Below are 26,334 nucleotides of genomic sequence, written 5' to 3'. Positions count from 1 at the left end.
GGCTGCTCACCCTTGGACCTGGTGAGATGCCTGCTGAGGCCAGAAAGTTCCCCAGGAATCTGGCCGACAAGGGAGCCTTATCAATCCCAGCTCCTGGGACCTTTTTCTCCCCACTCAGGGGCCAAATCTGCGCCCTTCTCACACAGACCATCTCCTCACTGCCCTGAAATACCACACGTTGCTGATGGGGAGGTCAAGGGTTCAGTTTAGGGCTGACAGGACCCTCAGAGAGCAACAGTTCCCTTTTCTTTGTTGAGATGGGGCAACTATGGCCCAGAGACAGCAAGCTACTTGGGTTAGGTCACACAGCAAGATGGGGCAGGGCTGGGATTCAAGCTGCACATTTGTCCTCCTAGACTCCTAGAGGTTCTTTGCAGCCCTAGGCATGTCTCTCCTGGGGAGGAGGCGATTCCATTTGCCCTGGGAGTGAGTAGAGCATGTGATGTGATTTGCTCTTGTAAAGGTAGGAGATGAGAAAGTTAAGAACCTGGCTGTTGCCAGCACTTACATAAGGCTCACTCTACCAGAAATTGTTCTAAGAAACTGAAGTGTATTAGCTTATTTAATCCTCCCCCAAACCCTACTACAGCACGACTATTATCCCAGTTTTCAAGTAAAGAATATGAAGCCCAGGGAGGTTAAGTAACTTGTCCAAGGTCACACAGCCAATTAGTGGCAAAGTTGGCTCTTGATCCAGAGTCCCCACTTTATTATGTATGTAGCCTCCCCATGGAGGATGGGGTCAAGCTTCCCTCGGGGTGGGCAGATTCAGGGCCTGAGCCAAGGACCTTCTGGGCAGTTAAGACCCTGGGGTAGCTCACAGCCTGGGGCGGTGGCTAGTGGTCATGAATTACCCTCTGGTCTGATATTCTGATGACTATCAAGGCTGGGCACAGGGTTAATCTCACTGTCCAATACGTAATGCAAAAATTGCTCGGGGCAGTTGAGCCCCAGCCTCATGTCTGCTCAACACCAACAGCTTGTCCTGAGCCCCTGGTCTTGCAGTGGGTGGTGACATCAGGGGCTCTAAGGCCAGCCTGCCCAGATCTGCCTTTGGCCAACTGTGCAACCTTGGCCAAGTTACTTAACCTCTCTGGGCTTTACTTTCATCATCTGTAAACTGGGGATAAGACTACTTGCCTCTTAGGATGAAGATGAAAGTCGTGATTAAATGTAAAGTGCTTAGAACAATGCCAGGCCATCCTGGTGCTCCATACACATCACTCTGACTATCGCTACTTCAGCTGTTATCCCGGAGGGGGGCTGTGGTACAAAGGGCAGGTGCCATCGCAGAGACCCCAGCAGGATGAGATCTCTGCCACCCGCTGTCAACCACAAATATTTATTGGGTATCCACTGAGTGCTAGGCCCTGTGCGTCGAGGGCCTTGGTGAACAAGGGGGCGCCATCCCTGCCCCACAGACCTCCCAGCGCAGTGGGGAGGCGGATGAATTGGTGGTCCCCGAGTGACCAGGGCTGCAGAGAGAGCCCTGAGGAGACCCCCGAGACAGCCGGGGTGAGAGCTGGGCAGCTGCCTGCAGGAGAGACCTGCAGGACGGGTTGGACGTGGTCAGAAGAAGGGGAGTGAGGAGAGGCTACGGGGACCTGCAGAGGCATTCCACGCAGCCACCTCCCCTACAGTGGCATACCTGGACAGGACTGCGGGGGCACCCTGAGGCCGTGCTTATCGCTCTCCCGGAGTGTCTGGAGCGGCCCGGTTCCTGTCGGCTGTCCATCCAGACGGGCTCTGAATCAGTGGGCTCTTCTCTCCCCCGGATGCAGTCAGCACAGAGCCTGGACCCCAGCCAACACTGTAGCCCAGAAGCCCATCCTTCAGCGTGTCTGCCTTCCAGGCTCACGGACCGTCAGCTCTGAGATGCACCCGCCCAGGGCAGCAGGGGCAGTTGGACACCTGGCCTGGCTCACATCAGCTAGATGTTGCAACATGGGAATGGCATGGATCAGACAGGCCCGGGTTTGAAGTCAGACTCTATCAGGCTGGAAGATTGCCTCAGTTTCCTCATCTCAAAAATGGGCCCTAGTCACAGGACCCATCTCCTTGGGAGGCTGAGGATTAAATGAGGCAATGGATGGGATCACACCTGATAGGGTCTGGCATATCTTGCCTCTCTCATTAAATACATACCCTCAAGCGCTAAAGCTTGTTTTATGGGATCAGTGCAATTACCCGTAGATAGCTTTGGACAGAATCCACTTCTGGGTTAACGTCTCCAGCTTATTCCATAAACTGCTCCCAGTGTATCTTCTTAATGCCTTTGTATTTGTTTGCCAGTTTTACAGGAACCTGTTTATTTAGAGACGGAGGAGGAACCCCAGTCTTAGAGGTGCAGTATCTGGTCTTCCCGTCCCTCCGGCCTGATTTCTCAGCCCCGGAGAATGCAGAAGTTTTAAATCACAAATTATAGAATACAGTTGAAGGAAAGAAACAAGCACATCAGGGCAGGTGGGATTTTTTGTCCTGTGGTTGGGAGGGCGTGTTTTAATAAAACTACTATATATAGTTCAGCTTTTAAAATTTCCACTTTTGTCATCTTATAATGTACATAATCTGTGGATACAGTAGTCCATGATCACGTAATAAACATGTGTATATGTTTATACATATGTATAAGCACATTTGTACATGTCCATGTATCCATTTATTGGGGTTGAGTTTGAATAGTTTGGACACCCCTGTGTTATACAGACACAGTAGCATGGCTCTGAAGTTGAGGAGAGCTGGAAGGCCCAGGCTTCACCTCTAGGGCACTGTTTGCCCCCCAAGGTGGTCTTAGAAATCAGCCCTCTCCCTGTAAATTCTGGATCATTGCTCAGTGCACTTTTGAAGGCACTGATCCTCAACCTCTCCATTTCATAGATGGGAAATCAAGGCTCAGCCAGGAGCCACACCTCACCCAAGGACCCACAGCTGGTGGGTGGCACAGCGGGGACTATAACCTGGTCTTTGGATTCCCAGGGGCTCTTTCCTGGGAAGCGTGTGCCAGAACCGTGTGACACTGCCTGGAAACGGTGGCCCAAGACCGAGGCAGTAGAAATGCAGGAAGATGAAGACCCAGGCCCAGGCCTGAGATTTTTCTTCTCGTCCCTCGCCTGCCCAAGAGGCCACTTAAGCAGCATATAACTGCCCTGTGATGTATCGAACCCTCTCTCTGTGCATAAATGCAGCAGGTCAAGCGCCAGGCAGAAATGCCACATATATTTCCTCCCATTAGATGAAATATACCCCTAATTTGGCTGGGGTTTTGTTTTATTAGACCTATGGCAGCGTGGGGGCCCTGCTGCAGAATAACCTTCCCCTGATTGCTTAGTTCTCTCTCGAGGATGCTGAGGACCCGAGCAAGGGGAAAAAGAAATGCCCCAGCCTATTATTTCTCAGTACGCATTCCCAGAACAAAGATCTTTTCCGGCCAAGGAGATGTCGGTGTGGCAATTCAAAGACACCCCTCCTGGAAGAATGTTCTTGGGGCTGGGGGGGCGGGAGACCACGTTCCAGCGCCAACTCTCTCAGTTACAGACGGGAGACTGGGGCACGTGGCCTCACCCCCCTCCCTGCCCCCCACAACTGCCTCAGTTTCTCCATCAAAATGGTTGACAACAGAACCTCCCTCCTAGACTTGCCTCGAGGATTAAATAAAGGAAAAAATGCACAGTGCTTAGCCAGTGACCGGCCCAGAGAGGGTATTCATATACCCACAAAGTGAAGTCATTGTTTGCAAAGAGATGTGAGTTTCTTGACTCCCTATTGGTGAATTCTGCTGGACTGAGTGACTTTTTTTCCCATTTTTTTCCTTTAGGGTGGCCTAATACTAACTAGTTAACCCCACAGAAGACCAATGCGTGTGCCTCAGGGCCACTGATTTGTCATGGGAAGGGGGGAGCTATAACAGTCACGGGGGTGGTCTGACTCAGCCCTGGTGCATCCTCCCAGGAGTCCCACGCCAGCAGCCATGATTGCAGGGCTCAGGTGTTAAAGATACCTGATCAGTGATGCCAAAGCCAAAGGGCACCGGGCTTGGGTGGGCTCTCCGTCATTCTGGGGTTTGGGGGACACTGGTCATCTTTCTTTATTTTAGCTCCGAGGACCTTGCCCTTTGCTGCACATTACCATCACCCGGGGTACTATAAAAAATATCCACCCTCATCCCAGACCAATTAAAATTAAGTCAGACTGGGGTTGTGGGAAAGGAGGGGTCCTACTTTTTAAAGCCCCCCCTGCGTGATTCTAATGAGTGGCGGGATAAGAGTCACAGCTTAGCCATTTTAATGTCATTGAGGAGACCAGCCCTTAATTCTGTTTATTCGTTCTGAAAAGGTTTGAGTGGGAGATTTTCCTGGTCAAGTTGGACCTGGGTCAAATCTTACCCTTGTGTGGTTTCCCCCCAGTTCCTACCCCATTCACCTCCCTAAATCTCAGCTTCCACACTCCTAAGGGGGTGGGTGAGTAACCTGTCTCCTGGGACAGGTGGGAGGACCCAGCACGGCAGTGCAGATACCGCACTCTGAATGGCGCCTGGCACCCAGGACATTCCATCCTCCGTAGGGGCGTTACTATCATTGCTCCAGACCAGGACTCGGGCATACTCACCGTCGAGGGCCAGGTAGTAAGCATTTTTCAGTTTTGCAAGCCAAACCTTCTTGGTCACAGCTACTCAACTCTGTCCTTGCAACCCAAAGCCACAGACAATATGCAAATGGGTGGCTGTGTTCCAATAAAGACTTGTTGACAAAACAGGTGGCAGGATGGATCTGGCCCATGGTTTAGGGACACCTGGTCTAGGAGATGTTCTGATTTTGGACCCCAGAGCACAGACAGGCTGGTTTTATCTGTTACGTTTCGAGTTTATGGTCCAATACTGGCAGTTTTGAGGGGAACTTGGTGTCTTTATCTGTGTTTATTACACACAACACTCATCGTAGAGGATATTTACATGTGTACCTTATGAAATAAGTTTTGTTGAAATGCCTCGTACACCATAGGCTCTTTGAAAGTGTTGTTTTCCAATTCTTTCAACTTCCTTTTATCCCAATGATTAGACCTCAGGAAAAGGATGATTCAAGCATTGTTTACCTGGCACCCACTGTGTGTCATTATTTTACACACATCATTGTATTTAATTCTCTAGCAACCCTACAAGTGCACACCATCTTCATCCCCTTTGTCCAGAGGGGGAAACCAACACTTCGAGAGGCACAGACTTGCCCCAGGTCACACAGAGGTAGGATTCAACCCAGTCTGGGTAACCTCTGAGTATACATGTTTCCATGCCTCCTTTCTGCCATCAGCTAAGGGCTCTGGCACTTGGACGTGGACCGGCAGGAAAAGCCAAGATGCTTTATCCACACCTGGAGGAGGCAGTAAATAAGCTGACAAACGAGGAACAAACCTGTCTCTTTCATTGGAGTGTTTATAAGCCAGGCTCTGCACCCTCAGAGTCCCTCCTGCAGGAAGCTGGGGTTTCCACGTGGTTATCCAGCAAGCATCCCTTCTGGAGTCTGGGAAGGGGAAAACTGTGTTTTGGAGTTCCTCTTCACCAGCCCACATCATCCCTCTATTTTCAAGAGCCTCATGGAACCCAAACATGTGGGGAGATGCTATTCATCAGAATAAAGCTCCCCAGCACAACCCCCTATTTCTCATTGTGAGCAGTAGGGTGGAGCAATAATCCAGATAGATATTTTTCCTCTATGTAATTCCATTTTTGTCTCGACTTATCTGATCCTCTAATTCTACTAGGGGCTTTATTTCCTTGTGATGTGAAACCCTCAGAGCTCAAAATCCTTTTTCTTTTAAGCTTCCAGAAACTGAAGACCCTATTCGGGGCTGAGCCAGAGACCTATCGGCCCTGGTGGAGGAGAATTATCCCCAAGTCATCGCACTTGCTTACAAATCTGCTGAAGAGGTTCCTCTCCTTTTTTTTCTTTTTCTAAAAAAAATTGTATTAGAGTATAGTTGATTTACTATGTTGTGTTACTCAATATCCTTTTCTTTCTCTTTTAAGGAGTCGGGTGACAGATAGCAACCGAGGAGGGACGATGCGTTCTAGGGGAATGAGCTTTGAGGACTGAGTCCGGGGTTCACTGCCAATTGCTGTCTGGCCACTGTGGGCCTCAGTTTCCCCTGCTCTGAATCTCTGGTATATGTTGTTCTCTTTCTCTGACTCGGAGGACCTCTTATCCCCCCGTCTGAGGGCATGAGCTCCTTGAAAGCAGAGAGACTTTCCTCAATTTCACTTCTCTGGTCCTCCACCCATGCCCATCTCTGCAAACAGCATAGCCCACACCGAGCACCTGGATGTATCTCTTTGCTCCTGTGCCTCACTGCTCACATTCAACCCCGCCTTGGGCAGGATTGGCGGATTCCACTTCTACGCGAGTTTCCAATGTATCTAGTTTTCCCCACCCCTGTTGCCACCCTCGGATCAGGGCCACCGTCATGTTCTTTCTCTCCCAGACACTACGGCAGCCTCCTGAGAGGTCTCCAGGCTTCCCCCCATCCCCAATCCATTCTCCAGCCTGAGGGCATTTTCAGATTTTCTCTCAGCTCTCCTTGGCCTAAAACCTTTTAATAGCTTCTTCATACATTTAGAACCAGGGCTAGCAAACTACAGCCCGTGGACCAAATCCAGCCCGCCGCCTGTTTTTGTAAATAAACTTTTATTGGAACACAGCCACGGTCATTTGTCTGAGATTTTTATCCACCTGCTTTTGCACTACAAAGGCAGAGCTGAGCAGTTGCAAGAGAGACCATATGATCCGTCAAACCTGAACTATTTATTATCTGGCCCTTTACGGAAAATGTTTGCAGAATCCTGACTTGGAATAATACCCAAATTCCTCACCAGGGCCTCAGTAAGGTGATCCCATGTGCTAAATTACTTTTGTCAAAGACCCTACGTTTCCAAACATTCCAATTCTCCACGCACCCATGGTAATGTGACTCTGTAACTCCTCTTATCTAGAAGTGAGTCTGTTTCCCCATCCTTTGACTCTCAACCAGCCACGTGACTTACTTGGACCGACAGAACACAGCAGAAGCAACGCCATGTCAATTCCAAGCCTAGGACTCGAGAGGTCTCGCACACTTCCTGTTTCTCTCATGGAACCCTGCCTGCTGCCCTGAGAACCAGCCCGAGCTAGCTTCCTAGAGGATGAGACACATTAGGGCGCCCAGCCGTGCTCAGCAGGAAGCCCCACTGAGACACAGACTCAGGAGCTAAATAATTACTTGTCATTGGAAGTCACAACATTTATGGAATAGAAATTTATAAAAAAAAAAAACTGATAGTTTGCACTTCTGGTTAGAAGTGAATGAAAATGATTAGTACAGGAGGTGGATGGGAAAAGGGTGACAGAATGGAGATAGGAGTGAATGTCCCTTGGGACTTCTTTTTATATAATTTATACTCTTGAACCACGGGAATGGTTTTATAGATTCAAAGAAAAAAAATCAAGAAGGTTGAAAACGACATCAAACCCTAAAATTGAACACAAACAGAAACGGAGGAATCTAACTGTATATCAAACTGCTAAGTCTGGAAGGTAAACTTCTAAACTGGTTCCCAGGGGCCCCTAGTTCCTAGAGCTCATGCTATAGTGTAATCCTTTCTCCTGTGAATATGGGCCGGATCTAGGGACTCGCTTCTAGTGGATGGAATACGGCAAAGGTGTTGGGAAGTCATTTCAGAAACTAAGTCATAAAAAACTATGACTTCTGTCTTGTTAGAACCCTCCATTTCTGGCTCTCTTCATGTGCTTATCTTGGTTGAGAAGACCGCCTGGCAAAGAATGGGGTGGCAATCGGCCAACTGCCAGTGAGGAACTGGGACTTTCAGCCCCATGCCCTCAAGGAGTTGAATCTCACCAACAACCACAGGAGTGAGGGTGGAAGCGGACCCTGCACTCTGGTCAAGCCTTCCATAAGGACCCAGCTCTGGCTGACACCTTGATGGAAGCCCGGGAGAGACCCTGAAGCAAAGCCCAGGTAAGTCAAACCTGCACCCACAGAAACTGTGAAATAATTAATATTGTTTTAAGCTACTACATTTTGCATAGTTCTTAAGCAGCCACAGACTACAAAAAGAGAATCACTCAGACAGGGAATTAGTTCAAGTAACCTTTGAACACAGTTCTTTAATCGCACCCTCTTAATTGAATATACACTAAAAGCAAGAAGAACTGCAAAGAAATCTTAAACTTTAATGAATAGGTTGTCACTCATAGTTGGACTGGTGTGATTCTGAAACTATTTCATGTGGCTTATAGGACAGAACAGATGAGCGTATGCATTTGATATTTGGGGAAATGGGGTTCTTACGGTGGAATCAGAGAGATGCTGAGAAGGAATCGGGGAAATGTGAGGATGAACCTTGTGATGCTGGATTTGATTGGTGGCACTGCAATGAGTTTATGTGTATCTTCTCTCCTCTGACACATCCTAGAAACAGTGACACCCTAGCAGGAATGAGCACACCTTGGACTCATATCTTTGTTTCTAAATATCATTCTCTGCTGGAAGGAGCTGGGTGGTCTTGGAGAGACAGCTGATTCTGGGTTGGTGTGAAGAAAATGCAAGATGAGCCTGAAATATTCTTTTCTATCAGAAAGTTAGAAAGTTCTCCAAGAATGAGGGAGACATGTGCAAACAGACCCAAGGGCCAGCTTGGAGGAGCTCCCACTGGCCATTTCTGAGGCCATTTGAGCACTAAAAAATGCTAATGGATAACATATGACATAAAAAAAGCGGGGGAGGCAGTGGGAAACTCTTTACCAAAAGTTATTAACGAACAAGTGTAAAAAAAAGAATGATAAACTTTAAAGAAAATCTCCATGTTGCAACCACCACTGCAATATTTGGTTCTGGCAAGGATTATTAATGGATACCAAAAAACCCCACAAAAAACAAAAAACTACTGGGTAAAAATTTACCAATTTATGGGATGTTGACATAGTCCCCAAGTGTCACCTCACAGATTTCGTATTATTTATACAAGGAAAACGGTAGACCAAGTGGACCTCACCTTAACCAACTAACCAACTTAGCATCCCCAGTAACAGGGCCGAGTGGCGTCGTGTTTTCCCAGAAGAGATGAAGCGGGAAGCACATACATACATTTGTGACATGACTGCCCGAAAGGTCTGCCCTGAATCTGACCACGAGGAAGCAGCTAAACACAGCTAGACTGTGAGCCATTCTACAATACAATTGGTCTGAAGCCTTCAAAAACGTCCATGTCATCAAACAAACAAACAAAAAAAACCAAAAAAAAAGAAAAGAAAAAGAAAGAAAAGAAAAAAAAGTAAAACTCTGTTCTAGAGAAAAGGAGACAAAAGAGGCATGAAAACCAAATGCCATGCGTGATGCTGGATTTTAAAAAAATAATCACTTAAAGGAGGTGTTTGGGACAATTGGGTGCACTTGGCAATGGACTACACATTAGATAATGTTATGATTGTATCAGTGTAAAAGTTCTTGGGTGTGATGACTATGCTGTGGTTACAAGAGATGTTCCTTATTCTTAGGCAATGCCTGTTGAAGTATTTAGGAATAAGTACCCTGAGGTCTGCAGTTTACTTTTAAATGCAGGGGAGGGTTGTGGAGGGAGAGAAGGAAGAAAGAGAAAGCGGACAAGGCAAAATAAAGTGAAGGTAAACATGCACTGTTCTTCCAACGTTTCTGTAGGTTTGATATTGAGGAGGGATAGTGTTGCTCTCTCCATCCCTGGAATTTAAGGGGCTCAACTAAGACATGCAGGGTAGCTTTGCTTGATGGCTTAAGGCTGCTTGGACACTCACCGCCACTTTCCAGCTGGGCGACAGTGGGCTGGTGACTGGCTCTCTCTGAACTCCACTTTCTTTGCCTGAAAATGAGGACCTTACTGAACACCTGATGCTATGAGGGGATTGTGGGGAGGGGTGTGAATGAGACAAGGTATAGATGGTGTGTGGAGGGAACTCGGGTAGGCACTTCTTTAGCCAAAGGGAAATGGACCCATCATGCACATAGTAGGTGCCTGGGGAAGGTCAGATCCATTCCTTTCTCCCTCAACACCCCACTCTCCTTCGTGCGAGGTGGGCTATGGTTTGAAGCCACTCTCTGTCACCCTCTGGTCCCCTTCCAGGGCTCCTCGGAGACTCCAGCCTCACGTGGGCTGGTGAAGACAGGTGTCCTCCCACTCACTGGGGACCACTGCCCATCCAGATGTCCTTCCTCCAGCCCCAAGCTCAGAAAAACCCTCCTCACCCCCACGACTAGGATAACTTGGGGATATGGATGGAGGAGGGAATCAGAAAGCTATTTTGCTAAACTTTCTTCAGCCATTCCCTCCCTCTCCCTGGCCACTCCACCCCAATTTCCTGGCAGGCAAGCTTTCTGGCTGCTATTTCATCTGGAATTACTGGAATTGCACTGTCTCCTGTCAGCTTCCTCTCCCTCCCCCAGCTCTCCTGCAAGACGGGAGATGAACCGCGGAGCTGCCAGGGCCCTGGCACCGCCAGCGCACACACACCGCACACATGCACACCCCAGGCATGCAGGGGCCCCCCCTCCACTCCTCCGCCTCCCACTGTCTCCATGTCTGTGTCTCTTGCTTTATTTTTCCTGCCACTTCCTTGTGCCTGTCTGCCTAAAGATTCCCCATTCCTAATCCTCTTCTATCTCCCCTTCTGTCTTTCTCCGTTATTATATCTCTGGGTCTCTCATCCTCTCTTACGTTTTGTATCTCCCTCTGCCTCTACTGGTCTCCCTTTTTCTTTGCCTTTTTCTCTTCAGAGGCATTTTTCACCCCAATTTCTCTATATGGTAAGGCAACATTCCCTCCATAGGATTTTAGGATTGTTGCTTTTCGGGCCACCTGCCTGAGTTCAAATCCCTGGCTCTGGATTCACAGGTGGGTGTGTGATCTTCCTTAACTTCTCTGTTCCTCAGTATTCTCACTTCGTCTTCCCTGGAAATAATAAGAGACCCTCCCACATGAGGTTCTTGAGTGGTTAGAGTGGCACATGCAAGCACTCAATAAAATCTCCAGCTGTTCAGAATCCACGCTGTGCACCTTGATCTACAGAGTCCTGCTCCTGCCTCTCTTCAACCTCATCTCCTCTGACACACCTTTCTTTCAAAGGGAAAGCTCCATTCCCCTCCCGCCTTGAGTGTGGGCTAGACTCTGCCACTTGCTCCTAAGGAATAGAATATGGCAAAAGGGACGGTGTGCCGCTCCTGAGACGAGGTCCTAAGAGGCTTTGGAGCTTCCCTCTGCTTTCTCTTGGATCATTCTTAAGAGTGGGACCAGCCACCATGCTCTCAGGATGCTCAAGCAGCCTCCTGGAGATGTACACGTGGAGGGGAACTGAGGCCTCCTGCCCAGAACCAGCATGAACTTGCCAGGCATGTTTGTGCACCACCTTGGAAGTGAACCCTTCAGCCCCAGTGGAGCCTTCAAATGGGACAGCAGCCCTGGCCGGCTTCTTGACTCTGTAACTTCACAGGAGACCCTGAGCCAAAGACACGCAGTGGCACAGAAACAGTGCCACTAAGCTTTGGGTAATTTATTATGCAGCAACAGATAATTAACACACTCTCAATCCCTTTACTCTGATGTCACACTATATTTTTGTTCAAGGATTTTTGTCTTTCCCCCCGGCTAGACAGCAAGTTCCATGAGGACAGTGGCTGTGTCTGTGCAAATCCCCACTGTGTCCCCAAGGCCTGGCACACGGAGTTCACTAAGTAACAGTGGGATGAGTGACTGGATGTCAGCAATTTCAGGCTCAGCCCAAGAAACCCTTCTCCTGTGGATCTCTGTCTCCCTAGGGAAGGCAGGAAAGCTTGCCCAGTTCCCTTTTCTGTCTTTCTGTGTTGGGTTTCTTGTACTTTCTGTGGCTTTCTGCTCAGTTTTATTCCTGGATGCCTGACAGAGGGGGGATTGTACAGCTGAAGAGGCACCCGTGGGAGGAAAGGGCTCTGCGTGCTTTCTCCTCTAACAAGCTGTGTCCAAAAAAGATAGCTCCCCTTCACAGCGGGGACAAAAATAGTCTGACTGCAGGATTCTGATGGAGGTGGGAGGCGGGTGCTGCATGGCTGAGGACCAAGGCGGCTCTGCTCTCCCCGGGCAGCCAGAAAGGTGGGCCAATCTGATGAACCACCACCCCCTTCATTTCTCCATCTTTCCACCCCGTCAGCTGTTAATGCATTGTCTACTGATGATTTGCTTATCTATTTATATCTACATTAATTAATTCATCCATCCTACACCTTTATACTTACTAATAAATCTAGGCATCCACCCATTCTGCATTCCTCCATTACCATCCATCTATTTTTTAATTTCATTCAAACATCCTAGTGCCCTTAATTAGTGAAACTATTCACCTAACCTTGTGTCTATTTATTATATATTTTAATTAACTTATTCATTCACTATCTCAATAAACCTGCAATTCAGTTCAAGCTCCCAAGTATTCACTGTGAGTCTCTTCTGCATGAGGTGCTATGCCAGACTCTGGGATTACGGGGTGAACAAGACAGACCTGGTCCCCACCCACGTGCAGTTCACCTGAATAATTTCTTTGGATTCAAGTGAGGTGCTGGTCATGGGGGATCCTGCAGTGAGGACGACACGCCCACTCTCTGAAGACTCATGATGTGCTGGGGCCGTAGGAGGGCAAACACAGTGTAGAGTCCTGGGACCTGTTGCCAGTTCTACCACCGGAATCCTTAACCTTGCTAAGCCTCAGTTTCTTCCTCTGGGAAATGGGGACAATGCAGATACCTGCATCACACACGGCCTCTGGGTGGACATGTGAATGCAGTGAGGCAGTGCCTTTATAAACTCTGAGGTGCACTGCAATTGTGTGTGTGTGTGCGTGCAGTATCTTTTGGACTTTCTATCATGTACACATCACCCCACCAGGATCCTTCCCCTGCAGCTAGGGTCATCTCTGGCATTCTGCTGGGACACCAGATGGCAGCTGGCATCCTGCCTCTGGAGACCCAAGGATGCTTACTGTACATCCAGGGATCCATAGGGAGCTGAGAGTCCTTTCTCCTCGGGAAGGAGATATTTCTTGTCTGTTTCATCAGGGGACTTATTTAGATGGCTTTAAACTTCCGTTTCCTGGGTGGAGTGCATCTTCCAATTTCCTTGTCCAAGAACCACTGTGGCTCAGGGGAATGTTGGTGCCTCTGGAATAAGACAGGCTTGGCTTCTAATCCCTTCTGAACTCTTTGTTTGCTGTGCGACTCCAAGCAGGTGGCTTCACTTCTCTGAGCCTCCATTTCCCCCCCTGAGAGGTGGAGCTTAGCAGTACTTGCAAGGCTGTTGCTGGGAACATCACAAGGGCAGTGTGAGTGCCCGGGAACGGGTGGCTGTTACTGGTAGTTCTAGAGGATGGTGAGTCAGCAGGGGAGAGACGTCCAGGACTCTGCCCAGAACCAGTGGGGAAATCAGATGTGGTCCTTTTTCCCAGCTTATCAAGTCATAGGCCCCAATGGCATGGAAGGAGGTGGGAGATTCTTCCTCATGACCAACGCCTATACAATGGTCTTTCCGCTCAGCTTTGTGGTTTATGAAGCAGGCTCAGCGCTTCAGCTCGTGTGTGTGGTGGTGCTGTGGGGTGTCCCTGAGCCCCTTTCTCCACCAGGGCCTTAACCTTGAAGCAAGAAGGGCTCTTAGAGCTGATCTGGCTCAGGGCCCTCAGACTAGAGAACGGCAGGCTGGCAACTCCGATCTAATCCAAACCAGTTTCGAAGATTCCAGACTCAGTGAAGCCACACAGAGAAGCTGGTGAGAAAGCTGGGGCCCCAGGGCCCTCTGGACAGAGCCCAAGAGGGTTGGTGGCCCCACTGTCCTGTTTATCCCTGCCTCACCTGCTTCCTCATTACCAAGCCCATCCTGGACTCTGCACACATCCCAGAACCAGCCCACTGTGCTTTGCACAGGCTGTTCCTTATTCCTAAAATTCCCCTCCCCTCACTTTTTACCCAGATAATCCCTAGTCATCTCTTAAGTCTCAATCCAAGATGACATTCTGGGAGAGGCTCCCCTGACCCGTCCAGGGGCCGGGGGAGAAGGGGTGTTCCTGCTTTGTAATCCCACAGCCCACCGGGCCCCCAACGAAGAGCCCTCGCCGGTCTGCCTCGAGGTTGTCTGTGTCTGTTTGCTTGTCTGCCTCTCCCCCTGGACTGAGGGGGCCTGGAGACTTGGTGTGAGTCTCATTCATTCCATGTCCTTAGGTCCTAGGATAGCAATATCATAGAGACATGTCCAGAGATGTTTATTGAGTAAATGAGGAAAGCGGGAGAGAAAGGAAAGAAAGAAAGAAAGAGAGAGAGAGAAAGAAAGGAAGGAAGGAAGGAAAGAAGGAAAGAGAGGAGGAACGGAGGGAGGAAGGAAGGAAGGAAAGAGAGAAGGAAGAAAGGGAGGGAGGGAGGGAGGAAGGGAGGAAGGGAGGGAGGGAGGGAGGGAAAAAGGAAAAAAGGAAAGAAGGAAAGAGAAAGAAAGAGTTTTGGCACGAAAGTATGGGTCTCATTTCTTTCCAGCCAGTGTACTTTTTATAGCACCATCATTGGAATGAGCCTCAGAGAAATTATGCAACTTCCCTAAGGTTCCCCCAGCAGGTGAGAAGCAGGGCCCACCTTCGGTGCCCTTTAACTGTCAAATACACCAGAGGTCCCCAGTACCGGTCCGTGGCCTGTTAGGACCTGGGCCACACAGCAGGAGGTGAGTGGCGGGCCAGCGAGCGAAGCTTCATCTGCCGCCCCCCCCATTGCTCCCCATCGCTTGTATTACTGCCTGAGCCATACCCCGGCCCTGTCCCTAGCATCCATCCATGGAAAAATTGTCTTCCACGAAACTGGTCCTTGGAGCCAAAAAGGTTGGGGACCGCTGAAATAGACCACATTTGGCAATGAAGAGGGACCCGGTGTTGGAGTCCAGAGACCCGGCTTTCAGGTCCCTCCAGGACCTCAGAGAAACCCCCTCCTCCTCTCTGGGTCCAGTGTCTATATCTGTAAAGTGGGAGCTGCATTCAGATGCCCTGTTCTGAGTGTCTGGTTCTCTGGGGGTGTTCGGGGACACCTTCACAGAGGAGGGAAGCCTGTGTGGGTGAGGGGACGCATTCTAGACAAAAGCAGGGGAGCTGGACCCAGGGGCAGGAGGACAGGAGGGAAATAGGCTGGAATGACAGCAGCAGGAAGTAGAGGCTGGGGCTGGGGAGGGCAGCTCAGGGGGAGCCCTGCATCTCTAGGTAGGCCCCATTCCTCTCCTTGACCTTGGCTCTGACCTCAAGATGTTTTCAGATGAGGGACGTCCGATCCACCTTGTGGGATCTCAAAGCGCAATTCCATCCCTCTGGATGTGCATAGAAAACATCTCCCGGGCCCTGCTCCATCTTGCTCTCCCAGCCAAGTCTCCAGGCTCAGTTCACTCAAGGCGAAATATTTGGACACCAGGAAAGCATTAAGTAATTGGTGGATTTTTTTCCCCTTTTCCACTTGCGTCTGTTGGTTTCCTGCAGGGTTGCCTGACACCAGCCAGCCTTGAATTTGGTCCTGCTCCCTCCACAGCAGGGACACGGGGGCTCAGCCCAGGTAGCCTGCCTGGCAGCCAAAGTACTCAGACAGCAGGGGGTGCTAAAGAGTCCCTGGGGTCTTCAGGCGAAGTGAGAAAGTGAGAGCAGACCCCTCAAAACTTTAGCAGACTGTATCCCCATCATGACATACGGAGGATAGTTCAGTTAATCAAAAGAGCAACTTCCTCTGAGAAAACACCCCTCTGCTAGCTACCCTCAGGGTAGTGGATGAGCCTAAGGGTCCTGGACCCGAGAGACCCCACTAGGGTCTGCCTCTTCCAGCCCCGGACAAGTCACTTCAGCTTTTTGCATCTGTTTCTGGATTGTTGTTATGGTTGCTAGATGTAGCAAATAAAAACACAGATTTGGATTTCAGAGACATGATGAATAATGTTTTTAGTGCAAGTATATCTCATGCAATATTGGGGATATACTTATACTAAAAATATATTCTTTGTTTCTCTGAAATTCAAACTTAATGGGGCATTCTGTATTTTACCTGGCACCCCCAGCTGCTACAATAAAGTGAAATGATGTGTACGTGAACTTCATGGTGTGCCCAGCTCCACAGAAAGTGATCAGAACCTGGTAGCCATTTCTATTACAGTTAAGATCAGGAATACTAAATATTAAATACTAACACTAATTAATATTCACTAGCTAATATTCATGAATTAATATCAATATTAAAACACATGATTTACTGAGTAGCTACCATATGCCAGGCATGTCCTTTGCATTAGTTCTGTTTCATCACATTACTCAGGGTGGGACTCAGCAAGATTAATCGCTATACAGGCTGTGACCTAGACTGTTAATAGTTTGGAGTGCTGTTCTGAGTGCCTTGCAAAGGTCACTTCCTTGAATGCCCTCACCAACTCTATGAATAGATATGATTGGTCTCCTATGACAAATATCTCTATTTTGCAAACAGGGGAACCAAACTCTAAGACTTGCCCAAGGTCATGTGGCTCATCAGTGGCTGAATAAAGCTTCATACCCAAGCAGCCTGGCTCCATCTTGACCCTAGGCTGCCTCCCCTGCCTCCCATACAGATAGGATAAGGGTAACCAGGAAATGTGTCCCAAGATAGAACACAGGGCTACCAGCCTGTGGCACAGAGCACACCAGGCATGTCACTAGCTGTGTCTCATTTAACCCTCCCCCTCTCACTTCAGACGGGGCCAGAGGTGAGTGCTGGAGGAACCTGGGGTAACTCAAAAGGTAGAGGAAGTGGGAAGGGGTCAGCAGGTGGAATCCAGGCACCCACTCTTGTCTCCAACAGAGAAGCTCTAACATATCCTGGCTGTGTGAACTTGGTCAAGTTACTTGGCCTCTCTGGGCCTGTGTCTCCCATCTGTAAAAGGAGCATGATAACTATCCCTTCCTCTAGGACTGCTGTAATCATTAAATGACTCAACCCACGGCAATCACTTAGCACAGTGCCTCCTGGCACATAGAAACTGCAAAATAAATGTGAGTCGTTATGATCACTTTTATGCATCTGTCTTAGTTCAGGCTCCTCCAGCACAGAGCTTGAGATAAGGACTCCAGTGCTGGTGGCTTCTTTGGGAGGTGAACTCAGGAAGCCCTCATAGGGTGGTGGGCAGGGGGACAGGGACGGGAAGAAACCAATAACAGATATGCTAATCAGCAGATGTCTGCTGTGGGCAACTGGAACTTGGTCCTGCTGGGGACCTCTTAGGGACTCTGTAGGACATACCGCACACTCGGCCCACCCTGGGGTGAGGCAGCTGGGGTATTTATCCTCCAGCTCCTGTCAGTTATTGGTTGAGGAGTGCTCCCAGGGAAGTGAGCGCCTCAATATCCCTGGCCTGACCCACTGCCCAGGCCCGGTGTGTCTTGTGGCCCTGAGAGAGCCCTTGGGCAAAGGCAATAGCCACCTAAATGGCCAGTGGGCTTAGGGACAGTGAGTGACAAGCAGATCTGGGCAGGGCGGCACCGACTACATCTATATAGCATCTCTGGAAGATATGATTTAATTTAAATTAAAAAGCATCCTTCTGTTAAAACCATAACAAGACAACAACAATAACACAAATTCAGGCTGAAAACCAGGGACTTGATTTGATGCCCCCGCATGGGACACCCAGCCCAGTGCTCTTTTCCAAAGGTGAAAATGGGGTGCCTCACTGTCCAGAGAAGTACCTCAGATCTCCCCCGGCTTCAAGGAGGATATGGGGCAGCTGCCTGGGTTCTAGGAGTTGGTGCCCCTGAGAGAAGAGGATGCTGCCTGGCCTTCAGGCCAGCACATCCCTCTGAGGCCGAGGCGCTAATTGCAGAGGCAGAGGGCCCATAAAGCATGCTGGACGGCCACTGGCGGCTGGCTGAAGGCAGCGCCTGTCAGGGACCAGCACTCAGCTTTGATTTAGCTTCTGAGCAAAGGTTGAGAAAAAAAAAAGAGGAGAGGAGACTCCACTGGATTGGACAAAAATACTCCCTAAGTGGTTGGGCCATAAGTGTATCCATTCACTCTGTAAAAAGAAGAGAATCACCATTTAGATTACTTTGTAAAGTATCTTCCAAGCGTCTGGTGCTTTATGTGGGTCATTTCATTGTGTCCCTTTACGCACTTAAACATAGGTATTATTTTTATGTTCATTTTCAAGATGGGGGAGCGGAGGCTCAGAGAGGGAAAGCAACTTGCTTAAAGCCACACGGCAAGGAATGGTCACAGCTGAGATGAGAACCCAGAACTGAGTTCAGAGCTTGTGCCAGGTAATAAGCAGGCCCCTCCCCAACACAGGCAATGGGAATAAAAGTTGGACACAGGACACACTGGGGGGCAGTGAAGGTAAGTGGTTAGCCCAGGGCCTCTGGAATCAGATTACCTGCTTTATTTCCAGGCTCTCCAGTTTTCGCTAGTTGTGTGGCTTCATCAGTTGATATAAACTCTCTGGGACTCAGTTTCCTTATCTCTAAAATGGGGACATGACTAGTAGGTGCTTCCTTGGGTTGTTATCTGGGCTGTCAAGTCTCTAGAATAACTAACTGATGCTCCATAAATATTCCATCCCTCTAGAGGGGACTGATATTTTGCAGGGAACTCTTAGAGGCAGAAAAAAATGAGCTTTCAATGGTGGAAACCCAGCCACTGCGAAGGTCAGATGTGAGAGGCCAGCTGAGCCTGCCTGTGTACCTCCCCGCCCTCTCCACCAACCCCCTTCAGAGGCTTCCTCCTCCCAAGGCCACTTGGAGGAAATCCTGGGTGCCACCCAGGGCAGGGTGGCAGACGGCTTCCTCAGCATCCTGTCATGCAGTGGGCTCTCACTGCACGGCATGCAGGTTCTGTCCTAAGCACCTTCCCGAATGTTAACTACAACCCGAGTGAGATCCTCTTAACTCTGCCATTTTACAGGGGAGCAAACTGGGGCTCAGAGAGGCAAGGTCCCTTGCCCAAGTCACACAGCTGGTAAGCACCAGAGCCAGAGATCCTGCCCAGGACCACCCAACTCCAGAGCCCAAGAGTCTACACACCACCAGCTAAACTAGGAAATGTGGATTTCTTCCTGCAAATGGCTGGTGAAGACACTGAAGGCGGCCACTTTGCTCAGGCAGATGGCGACCTCACGAGCCTGCCATGCAGGCATTGAGGGAGACACTTGTCACAGCTAGTCAGCTGGACTGGATGCCCCCTTGTTGTCCTGCTGGATGCTTCTCAGTGGAAACCAAATCCAAAGGCTTCACAATTTCCAGAGCCTCTGGCCTGCTCAGTCTCCACACCCCCCTCCCCAGCCCCTAACCCAAGTACAACCCTGTTCAAAACATCCTGTCTCCGTGAGCACATCACTCAGATGCTTAAGACCTCGCAAGATTCAGGAAGCCATCTGTACATGAAAAAGAGAGAGAGAGAGAGAGACAGAGGGAGAGAGAGAGAGAGAGAGAAAATAAAAAAGAAAGACAGAAAAAGAGAGAGCGAGTGATTTCACTCTGGATGCCGGGCGACATCAGCTCATGGCCCAGTTTTCTGGGTCAGGGATGGAGGTGCGTGATACTCTTATGCAAGGCATTTGGCGGCTGAGAGGCTTGAGTTCCTAAAGATTATTATTTTAACAAACCCAGCTTTGACGTGTCCAAAGGCAGCGGGAGGCTCTGAAGGGTTTTCCAAGAAAGTGTGTGTTTCTTGGGGTTATTATTTCAGACTCAAGTTCAGGGAGGAAGACTGTTTTGCTCAACTCGTGTTTCTGGAAAAACAGGCTCTTGGAAAATGTTGGACGAGGTGGGCAGGATGTGGAAGGGAGAGCTGCTGGCCTGGGGAGCTGGGACGGGGGAGTGTGGGAGGAGAAGGGCCAGCACCTCTGGGCAGCCTCTTCTTGGGAGTCAGAAGCCTGGCCCCTCTCCAAGGGTCTGAAAGTCTGGGGAGAGGAGGCTGCTTGAAGACAAGAGTTGGTTGATGTCTCTGTTGCCTCAGCCTTGAGGAATATGCCTTGTCCAGCCAGCCTTTCCCCTGTGGAGCAGGGACGAAGGGAGAGGAGTGGGCAATGGATGCAGGCCACCATCTTGGTTAGCTTTGCAAGGCATGAGCTAAGGCCTCTGGATGCTGCCCATATCACTGGCCCGCTGTGGGCCTCAGTTTCCCCACTGGAATCAAAAGCCTTAGGAGTTTGTGAGGTCCAGCCCCGGCCTGTCCCTACAACTTCTCCCCACACCAACTTCTCCCTCATTCACTGGGCTCCAACCTTCCAAACTTCATCCAGACCCTGGAAGTCCCACGGTCCTACCAGACTCAGGGCCATTCCTTCTGCGTGGAACCCTCCTGTTTGCTCTTAACCCACCCCTGTCTCATCCTCTGTGTGTCACTTAAATATCCTCTCCTTGGGAGAGCCTTCCTCAATCCCCCAAACTAAGTCTGGGGCCCTCCTTGTAGATTGTTCTAGCATTCTGCATTAATTACTTGGCCAGTGTCTGTCTGCCTCACCCACTCCAAGGCCATGAAGAGCTGAACCGTCGTCATCTTGTTCACTGTGGTTTCCCTGGCACCTGGCCTGACACACAGTAGGCACTCAAGGAGTGAATGAAAACATTCCCATTTGTGCGTGTCCCAGGCCAAGGGTGGGACAAAGCTCAGACTGGGTCTGTCAGATCCCAGGCCTGTGGTCAGCACATGACACCAGGCAGATAACAGACAGACTGAAGGACAGATGGAGACACCTCTGTACCTCCTACTTAGGAATGTGTGGAAGGCCATGCTCCAAGGAAGGATGCATCCCATCTACCTGCATCACTGGAGGCCACCAGCCAATCAAAGCACGTGCTTCAAAAGAACGGGCGTGACTGGACCAGGGTGGACCAGTTATGCCATCTCATGGACTCCCTTCTCCCCAAGCTTCCTCCACTTTCTCTTGTCCCCCGGCTTCATTCCAGGCATCACCCGAATTCATGGGGCAGAGACTCCTCCAATAATCTCCCTGTCAGGATACTACCTGAAGACCTTCCTTGCTCCTTGGCCTGTTTCCTTGTAGGACCTGCCATGCTTTCAAGCCCAGAGGTGAGTCATTGCCATGTCACGTGTCCCAGTGAATGTCAAGTGTCTCCCTCTTTAGAGCCTCATGCCCTGACTTTGTTTTATGGGGTTGGGCTGTCTGGGGCCACCACCGATTTCATCCATCAACTCGGGACCGTTCCAACAGTAATGCTGAATTTATAGAAGTGGTTAAGCAAAGTGTTGACAATACGGACGGCGTGTTTCTGATTAACACGGCGATTCCGAGGGAAACTGCCAACTGTGGGGAAGTCAGTAAAACACAGCAGCGATTTCCCAGGCTCGGTGAGCTCGGGCCTTGACATCCCGGGATTAACAGATGTTGCGCAAGGAACTTGCAAAGCGTCTGGAGGCGTCACTTGACGGGGAATGTAGGCTCATACACAAACCAGAGCTCCTCTCTCTGCCTCTCTCTCTTTCTCTCTCTCCTTCTTCTTGAGAGATTAAATCTGAATTCTCTTTTGGCCTTAAGAGTTTCCATCAGGAAATACTGTCAGCTTCAGCGAAGCTCCCAGAATCCATCTCCTACCAACCCCCTTTCCAAAAAGCTAACATATCTAGAATATTTAGAATATTTGCTGGGTGCCAGATACCCTACACAAATCATCTTGTGTCATCCACATCGCAAGGTAGAGACTGTGACTATCTGCATTTTAAAACTAACTTTTTAGCTCGAAATAGTTTGACCCATAAGAAGCTGCCAGAATAGGCCAAAGAGTTCCCACGTACCCTTCCCTCGATGACGATAGTATCTTACACAGTCATAGTGCATTGTCAAAACCAGGAAACTGACTTTGCTCCAGTGCTACACACCTTATTTGGAGCTTATCAGTTTGTACATGCCCTCTTTACATCTGTATCTATCTATCTATCCATCTATCTCATGTTGTGTGTGTGTGTTCGTGTGTATATGTGTATATGTATAGATATATAGATAATATCATCTATCTATCCACCCAGTTCTATGACATTTTATCAGAGCCACAGAGTAAAAGCAACCATCACACTCAGATTATACACAGCTCCATCCTCACAAAGAAACTCTCTCAGACCACCCTGTAATAGTCACACACTCCCTTCAACCCCAGTCCCTGGAAACTACCGATCTGTTCTCCATCACTGTAATTTTGTCACTTCAAAACTATTATATAAATGGAATCACACAGCATAAAGCTTTGAGTAGCTTTCTGCACTCAGCATAATGCCCTTGACATCCACTCAAGTTGATGTGGGTATCCCTAGTTCTTTTTGTTGCTGAGTAGTATCGCATTGTGTGGATGTGTCACAGTTTATCCGTTCACCCGCTGAAGGACATCCTGGTTGTTTCCAGTCTGGGGCTTTTATGCATAAAGTGTTACAAACACCCAAGTACAGGTTTTTATGTGCTTATTTACACTTAACAAATGAGATAGCTGACACAAGGAAGGTGAAATGATTTGCCCAAGGTCATGCAGCCAGCAATTTGAAGGAAGATTTGAACTCAGATGGGAACTCCAGAGATTGCGTGCTTAGCCACCTGCAAGGCTGCAAATCTCATAGTTATAAATAAGAACCCTAAAAAGGTAATGAATGCTCCAGGAAGACACACTGTGTTTATCCTGTGGTTTTGTGTTCCTCTAGGAATATGCCATAAGTCCCTCCAGGGTCTGCAAGACGAGTTGAAGAATCAAATCCCATGGGGTCATAATCAATCCCTTGGCCTTGGCATGCACACAGGTTTCCCAATATGGCCTCTGCCACCTTCTGGTTCTCATCCACTCTTCTCTGGCTGATCAGAAAGCCATTTGCTATTTCCGGTGGAAGAGCCTCTGAATTTCCAGTCGCCTTGGTTCCGCTCACATCGTCCCTCTGCCTGGTATGTTCCTCCGTCCATGGCTACCATGCTGGCTGCAGCTCACACCTCTCTCTTCCTTTAGTGAGCACCTCCTTGGAGAGGCCATTTCATCCTCATCCCCTGCCCCCGCTCCCAGTGACATTCTTGGCTCCATGAATATTTATGTTTCTATAAACGTGCATCTCTTCATTAAGCAAAGCTCTCTGAGGACCAAGGCTGTGCCAGGCATTGAGTTGAGCCCTGGGAAACAGAAATAAATCATCTATAACCTCTGAGCCCAGCCTTGGAGTAAGTCAGTCTGCAGACAGAAACACACGCCAGACATAGGGACGAATGGATAAAAATGGCGGGGGGAAAGCACTGGGCTTGGGAATTTGGAGCCCTGAGTTCAGGTCCTGGATGGGCCATATTTTAGTCTACTCAGATTGCTCTAACAAAATACCATAGTCAGGGTGGCCTAAAGAATAGAATTTGTTCTCTCATAGTTTTGGAGGCTGGAAATCTAAGATCAAGTTTCCAGCTGATTCGGTTTCTGGTGTGGACTGTAGTCCTGGCTCGCAGATGGTCACTTTCTTGCTATGTGCTCACATGGTCTTTCTTTGCTGAAAGTGCATGGAGAAGGTGGGGGGAGGGGAGAGAGAGAGAGCGCGCGCTGGTGTCTCTTCTTATAAGGACACAAACCATCAGATCGGGGCCCCACCCTTATGACCTCATTTAACTTTAATCACCTCGTTATAGGCCTATTTCCAAATACAGTCACATTGAGGGTTAAAACTTTAATACATGAATTTGGTGGAGGGGACATAATTCAGTCCACAGCAGGCTGCTATCTGGTGGTGGGACTTTCCTGGACTTGTTTCCCACTGTCTGCTCCGCCTTCTTACAGAGGGCCTATAAAGAGGCATGGAGATGATTGATGATGCAGACGTGCTTTCTCCCCAGACCTGGCTCCTGAAGTGAGGGGCTGGCCTCCCTCGCTCACCTAAGGCAGCCAGACCTAAGATGCCTGAGTCACCAGGAGCCAGTGTCCTATTCTGTCCCGCTGCATGGGAGGGAGTACAGGTGCTTCACAGAGTCTGCAGCATGGACCCTGAGAGAGGACAGCATCCAGTCGGAGTGGAGTTGGGGGGGCGACCACAGAGGGCCCCCTGGGAGGGACTGACCTTAAGTTCTGCGGCTCCATAAACAGCCAAGGCAGCCCACACTCCCACCTGCAGCTGAGCTTCCTCTGAGAACCTTTCATGCTTGCTCTGCATTTGATTTTCCCCCCTCCCGTGGCCTCCCTCTCCCCATAAAACTCAATCTCCTTTTGTTTTCAATTCAATTAAGGGCCAATAATTCCACCCACAAGGCCACACATTGAAAGTGCTGTCAATAAACCAGCTGTGGACAAAGACAGGGCGGCCTGGAGGGAGGGATGCAGAGAGATCTCTGGGGTCCCAGCCCAGGTGAGTATAGAGCTAGGGGTGAGAGGGAGAAAAGAGCCCCTGATGGGAGTCAGTCCCGACTTCTAGACTTGGCCGTGGCACTTGTTTGTTGCATGACCTTGGCCAGGAGCGGCCCTCCCTGGGCCTCAGTTCCTCCATCTATAAAATGGGACCAAGAAGTACTATTGTGAGTGTTTAGCTCTTTTCTTCTACTCACCTAGACTGAATGATTGTTATTTCAATGCTAATTTAATAACTGATTAAAAATAGACCACACCCAGTGACCCAACCAGAGGCCTGATTGCAGGAATCTGTCCTCTAAAATGTTTGCACAGATATGCAAAGACATTTATCTAAGGATGTCCATCACTAGGGGGTTGATTAAGTAAATCATGCTACAGCAGTACTCTGGAGTACCCTGCAGCTGTTAATAAGAATCGGGGTAGATCTACATGTGCTGTTATGAAAAAAGGATCAAACTATATTGTTAAGGGAAAGTTGCAGAAATTATATATACGTATATATATGTAAATATGTATTTCTTTAATTAGGAAACAAACCATATTATAAACAGAATACAAATCAAAACAGAAACAAAGTGATACTATAAGTGTGCAGTACATATGTGTGTGTGCATGCTTGTGGGAGGGTGTGACCTGAAGGATGAACATCACTAAAATAATGGGGTTTTGAGTGGGGAGAGGGGAGTTAGGGACTTTGGAGTTTTCCAATGAGTATAAGTTATTTTATAATTAAAATGTATATAAACCTATAAAATGAAATGAATACCTACTTGTGGTTGAGCACCGGAGCCTTGTGTTAAGGTAAAAGGAAGAATATTAAATTCCCGCAACTCTGCAATAACCACTGTTGACGTTTTTATGCATCTCCTTATGAGTCTTTTTCCCTAGTCACGTACACATATATTTTTATAATAAAGCTGGAATTATGCTCCATGAGAAATTTTGTAACCTGTTTTTTCACTTAATGTTTTATTTTAGCATAAGGATTTTCCCAGGTCACTAAATTTACCCTGTAATCGTGCTAGGAGGCCCCATGATGGGATGGCCACCTGTATGTTCCCTAGCCCTGAGCGTGTTGGAGTTACCCATGAATTGCTGGTCTGCTCTGATGAACTGATGCTCCCCCAGGCCAGGGATGCCACCATCCCATCCCCTGCTGCATCATCAGGATCTTTCCCAGCATTCTGTACATAGTAGGGGGTCAATAAATACTTGATGAGTAAATGAATCAACAGAACATAGAATAAATGAATGCACCTATTTTAAAATAGATGCAGAAGAGTGGCTGACGTGGAAACACTTCCCTACTGTCAGGCTCCGAGGCTGGCTCCCACTTCTCACGTTTAGAATGCATGACAAAAAATTTCTTGCACCACACATCTGAATGTAGGCAGGGCTCCATCTTCTCTCTTTTGAAACCTTTCATTTCATCTCTGATGCTCTGAGTCACTCCAGGGTGTGGGAAATCAGGCCCTCACCACTGAGCCTGGCTTTGAACACGGCCAAAACAAATTGCTGCGCTGGTCCCTGGAGGGGAGTGTCATTTCATCCACCTAAGTGTGATTGAAGCCAGGGAGTCACACAGTTGGGAACTCGGTGTTTCCCAAGGCAGCCCTCCCTGTAGGGAGAGCCCACAGGAGTGACGGTGGGCGAGTTCGGGGTGGGATTCGAGACGCCCTGTGGTGTCACTCTGCAAACCCCAGAGTCCTTGACTCCCATAGCCAAGCGGACAGCAGCCAACCTCTAATAAAAGCCTTTGAGTCAGGCATGACTTAAGTCTTGGGTTAAAAGCTTCAACTTAACAGAACTGTGTTCAGATCCCATTTGGCCACTTCCTGTGTGACTCTGCACTCCGCGAGCCTAAGTTTCTTACCCGTAAAATGGGGACAATCATAGAAGTCATCTTTCAGGTCCTTGTGAAGATTAAATGAGATAAGGTATGTGAAATCCTTGGCCCAGTGCC

At 48.9% G+C, this 26,334-nt stretch overlaps 1 protein-coding gene across 10 annotated transcripts in view; it reads right to left on the bottom strand.

The window, feature by feature from the left end:
* LOC308626584 (uncharacterized protein) overlaps positions 1 to 26,334 on the bottom strand; it is a 372,052-nt gene that overhangs the window by 42,770 nt on the left and 302,948 nt on the right. The window contains exon 6 of one of the 10 annotated variants that reach the window (XR_014017271.1): positions 22,549 to 23,161. The exons of the other annotated variants lie outside the window; for them this stretch is intronic. The gene's annotated coding sequence lies outside the window, so the exon portion shown is untranslated. Of the gene's footprint in view, positions 1 to 22,548; positions 23,162 to 26,334 lie in introns of those variants that run through there. 10 annotated transcript variants of the gene reach the window in all.

This window comes from Mesoplodon bidens (genome assembly GCF_964165515.1).
Source record: "Mesoplodon bidens genome assembly, chromosome: 13".
NCBI lineage: Eukaryota > Metazoa > Chordata > Mammalia > Artiodactyla > Ziphiidae > Mesoplodon > Mesoplodon bidens.
This window is presented reverse-complemented; position numbering and strand designations above follow the sequence as displayed.